The sequence below is a fragment of the Danio rerio genome, chromosome 22, assembly GCF_049306965.1.
Source record: "Danio rerio strain Tuebingen ecotype United States chromosome 22, GRCz12tu, whole genome shotgun sequence".
Classification (NCBI taxonomy): Eukaryota; Metazoa; Chordata; class Actinopteri; order Cypriniformes; family Danionidae; genus Danio; species Danio rerio.
Window position 1 is genome coordinate 32365796 of NC_133197.1, and position 5449 is coordinate 32371244.

At 35.1% G+C, this 5449-nt stretch overlaps 1 long non-coding RNA gene across 1 annotated transcript; it reads right to left on the reverse strand.

Moving 5' to 3' along the window:
• Positions 1-495: 495 nt before the first annotated feature.
• Positions 496-3514, reverse strand: LOC141380220 (uncharacterized). Its single transcript, XR_012397879.1, has 4 exons — positions 2514-3514; positions 1651-1836; positions 1072-1566; positions 496-975 (listed from the first exon to the last, which is right to left on the reverse strand). It is a non-coding gene; the product is annotated as an uncharacterized lncRNA (long non-coding RNA).
• Positions 3515-5449: the final 1935 nt, after the last annotated feature.

A 5449-nucleotide genomic window follows, 5' to 3' on the forward strand; every position in this document is an offset into this window, starting at 1 on the left:
ATGACAACTTATTTACATTATGGGATTTCTTTTTATTATTTATTATAAGTTATAAACTATATTATAAGTTGTTTACATTTTAAGACTTATTTAAAAAAAAAATACACACATACTGTTTGCTATATGGAATGCAAAAACTTTGAAGCTCAATGTCTCAGAATCATTCATAACGCAGATAGAACCTTATAATAAAAGGGGAGATAGAACCTTATAATAAAAGGTGACGATATAGTCACTGAGTACCCTCAAGAAAAATTCAGCAGGAGGACCAAATGCCCCGGAAACACATCAGATCTTTGATGTAAATCATAGGTCAATTTTTCCAGTGGTAGAAGTCTGGTTGCCTGACTCAGCCACATATTGTCTGAAGATATCTGAGCAGTTGACCGTAATAATAATAATATTAATAATAATAATAAACATATGTATATGCAAAACTTCAATACACATTCTTTATCATAAAACTTTATATTTATATTTAAAAAGCTCTTAATGGCAGTTAATGTATTTATTTTATTTTCATATAGAGTACCTCAAATATATACAAGTTGTAAGCAGTTAGGCGTACAATTATGCTCTTAATTTACACCACTGATTCATTTTAGAGGCATGCTTACATACTGTACATGTCTATGTATTTGAAAAAAAAGAGACAACAATTTGGTTATAGATTATGGTAATTATTATTATTATTTTTTTTTTTTTCAGATTTTATTACATGCTTTAGATTCAGGGTTAAGGTCATCCTCTTCTGGATTACAGTAAAAGAAAATCCGCAGTCAATGTCATACTCATCAGCTGGAGCTTTATTTAAAAAAATGTCTGTTATCTGCTCCAGCCAAAACTTGCAGGTACCTTGCAGGTCTCTAGATTGCACCCTCGTATTGTTGTTTATTTCTGTGTTATTTTGTTGCTTTCTGAGAATGATGATCCATAGACCTTTCAACCCCTCTTCGTTTAGGCCACATGTCGAATCTTAAAAGAAGAACACAACAACATTAAAATGTATTAACATCCTTTGGACTGGGTAACCTTATGCTTAAGTTTGTGCCAAATAATACAAATACATACTTTTCAGTAGCAAACAAGCAGGAAAGTTCTTTGAAGGAACCAGGATGAGTTGAAAGGTATTTATAGTGGTTGGCCATCTCTGCCACAAGAATCCTCTGCTTCTCCTGAAGAATCCTGACTAGCAAGAAGATGTTGAACGCCATTCTCTTTGTTGTTAAATCAACCGAGTCTGAAATGTATTCCTAAGAAGAAAGTTGTATCACACGGATTATACATCAACTTTTAAAGAATCAAAACTGACAGAAGTCTAGTGTACCATGCCATAAGGCAAATGCATCCATATCACTTCTTTTTTTTTTTGTTGTCTTTGCTTCTGCTACTGAAATATTACAATAATAGTAACACTTACAATTGTTCATGACTACATGTAATATTAATAGAAAATTTCTCATCTGCCCTCTCCTACATCACAGACCAAAGTCTTCCATTTGGTTTTCGGTCACTGCCAGTTCCATGGATTCTGTTTTGCAACTTGCTGTGCAGAGCTGTTGCACTCTACAGTGATAAGCAATCAAAAATCATAATACTATTCAAATAGGTTACTTAACAACTAAAACAAATACTACTGGATATCGTTACCTTCTGATATCAACAGGTGAGTGAGATGGCCGAATTGTTGAATATCTGCTAATTCCAGCACATGACAATGAGAGTTACAGTAGCATGTCTGGTCACTGCAATCCTAGAGAGGAAGCACTGCACTGTTCCAACCTCCAGCCCAACAGTCAAATCACACATATCCTGGTATGCCTCACTCCATTTCACCTGGTTAACATATACAAACAAACATATAAGTAAAGCAATAACAAAGTTTTGGCATCAGTTTAAGATAATCATATAGTTCACCTATCTCACATTTAAATTCATGTGCTTTGGCAACTTTGGACAGCTTTTTGCAACTGTTTGGAGGTAGTGTCAATAGTAAATGTAGTCCACAAATCCTCTAGTCAAGAACAAGTGCATAACAGTTTATATCTTCGAATCTACTTTTACTAGGTGAACATCAAAGAGCTGTTTTCTTGGTAATTTCGTTTCAACACATAGAGTTTAAAGTACCTAGTGCATTCTTGAAATGGTTATGCTTATGGTTCACATCTACTTAAATTGGCAGTATAGCTGGTGTGAAAGCAGAACAGATGAAAGGCTCTTCCTTGAAAATACTATCCACCTTGTATTGCACAGACTCCCACTCAAGAATATGTCAGAAAAATGTCTGCTGAGATCTTGGCAGTCTATTAAAAATCATTATACCAACATCTTTTCCACCAATGGGAAGAATATAAAAATATTTTAGGATATATCAATTTAATACTTGCATGACCAAATCAGATATAAAAAGGCCATCAGTATGCCTTAGTTTAAATAAAACCAAAATTTTACTCTAGCCCATTGTCACCTAGGTTTACAGATACAGGGACTAATGGAAACAATGAAGTACACACCGACAGTCACTGGAGCAAGGCTCTCTCACAGTTGGGAAGATTGGAGTTCCTATGAGCTGTACCAGATGAAAACAACAGAAAATTAACATTTATAACATTTCCAACTTATCCTAAGACTAGTAGACAAGCAGCATAAGCAGACTATATTATATGGATTTTGGATGATTACTGTTGTGGAAAACAACAGATCTGGTAACACTGTTCCTCATTTTCAAATGTATAACTATATTGTTCTGAGCTATGGACGACTATATGTGAGGAAAATATATGTTTTAATAAATGAACTTGGATGTAGTTTAGATAGCGTCGCTAGTTTACGGTACATGCTTTATTTATATCAAGTCTGCAGTCTTTTACTGCATCAGGAGATAGCTACCCTTCTTTTATAAAGGTTCTAAGCAAAACCTAATCTAAATCCACAAATCTTCTTCATTTGTTTACTTTTTACTTACCGAGTGGAAAACCGCAGTGGACCTTGGGATCGCAATGAATCTTGTTATTGAAACCATAGACTGTAAAAAAATAGGTCGCGACATACAATAACCCCAACTTCAATGAATAATTTAAAAGTAAAAAGATCAGCTAAAAATAATTTTTAAACTTAGTACTTTCAATGTAATATTTTTTAAAGTAAAAAAAAAAATACAAATATAAATGAATCGATAGTTTTATCAGGCATAATTACCATAAACTGGGCAATTGAATATAATTTCACTCATTAAATGTAAAGTAAATGATAACATATTTATCAACACCAACTAATCTCCAATAAAAATAAAAAAATACATTATTTAGCATTAACCTATCACGTATCGTGTCTGGCCTCATTTGGGAAAGAGTTGAACTCATCAGAGAACTCACCAGTATTGCATTTTGACCAATAGCTGAGCGATGTTAATCTCACTGTAACAAAAGTCACGCTGACCGAGTCCTTTACAGTCGTCTCGACCCTGTTTACAGACGCTTTTCATGAACAAAAGAAAAACTACATATTTAATATAATTTAATATATTTAATATATTGACATCTATTGGTAACTATATGAGCCTTTCAGCGTCTCCAACTGACGCCTCAGGCAACCCATTAAAAGCAATGGAATTCCTTTTGCGTCGGTATTCACCTTATTCTCCGTCGACGAGTCGGCACTGCCATTTGAATCTTTTTAGCTTGAGACTTCCGGTCTCATTCACTTCCATTCATTTTTTGACATTAAAAACTGCTCATTACACTGCTTGATGTTGCAATTTGATATTTTCTTATTATATTATTCTACTTGGTCTGTATAGTCATGCAAACATTTGTTTGTAGAGCAAGTAGTTTGATCGTTTTCTGCCGTTTATTATTTCTAGTCATTTCTCCCATAGGCGACTGAATCGGAAGTTCTAAGACAATCGCGAAAACAGGCGCACTTCCACATTTTAGAATAAGGTCAATAGTGACGCCAGGGGGCACCTTCTGCGTCCTCAAACTGACGTGAAAGGGGGTTGACCATACTTTAGTTTTTGACGCCTTCGGGGTGAGAATAGGTTGGGTGAATTGGGTAGGCTAAATTGTCCGTAGTGAAGGATTCGGATTTCTGCTTTCCAATCCGTCTCATCATGGACCAACGTTTATCCTTTTCATCATCCTGTTTCTCAGTATTTATCTGTGAATTGATTTTAACTAATGAATAAGTTAAAACTGCTTACTGTAAGAATGTTCTGTGTCCTTGTTTCTCTTTTTGCCTGTCTATTTTAACTTTGTTTTCTGGAGACACACAAACCAGGTCATAGGTCATGGAGATCTCTCTCTCTCTCCCCATACAGAGGAGAAGAAGACACCTGTTCTAGTTGTCCTGATATTGCCTATAATATTATAGCTGTTTGATTGATCTATTTTTGAGTATAATAAATTTTAATGTAATTCCTTTTTGTGTGGAGATAGACTGTGTGTAGTAAAGATATTGCAGCAGACTGTTGATGGAAACAGTCTTGAACCAGCCTGATAACACAGCTGAACGTACAAGAAACATCCTTGAGTCTTTAACACAGATGGTCGTTTGTGTCTATTGTTTTCCTGGTTTAGCTTTTTACAGGTCAGAGATCAGCTCCTAATAACTTAGGGTGACCTCACCTCTAGGCATCAGGTCGCCATCCATATCTGGAGACAGATACAATGCTTTCTTTGACGCACGCATTAAGGCCATCCATATCTGGAAGTAGATACTATGTTTCTTTGACGCATGTATTTAGAATTGTCTATTTCTGTTGTAACCAATGAGAACTGTTTACCTGGATCCCACCCTTTCTGGACTTGTGTAAAGAGTATAATTGTTCGATTGTTGAATCTGTAAGCAGAGCGGCCTAGGAACTTATTGAGAGTGTTGAAGCTGGCTTCTGCGAATGAAACTGCAAACTATCTTCAGTAAACTTAATTTATTTTTTTAAAATCTCTGACTCCGGCTCTTCTTCATCAACCAGACTGGTCATTCTTTGGGTTAAACTGTAAACTATCCCTACAGTAGTGTATGAGTGTGCGACCCTGGATCAATAAAGGGACTAAGCCGTAAAGAAAATGAATGAACTTATTACTTATACTCATTACATTTTTACGTAAATATATGTAATTTCTGCTCTTTACATTTTTAATCAGCGTTGTGATGGGTTGTGTGTCATTATTTGTCATTGTGCAAATCGAAAGCCTTTTTGATTCAGTTTTTTCAATGTGCAAATGTGCTGCTTTTTAAAAACATGTTGGTGCATTGTACGTAGGCTAGATTGTGAAGCTTACAAGGAGAGACACAAGGATGGCTAACATGGCTGAGACAGAGGGAGTTGGTCAAATATTCTGTGGGAATATAAAATATGAGTTGTCTTCACTTAACACTTAAGTTCATCCAAAACATATTTACATATTTCTTCTGCTATGATAAATACTTCATGTAGTTTTCGTGTTTT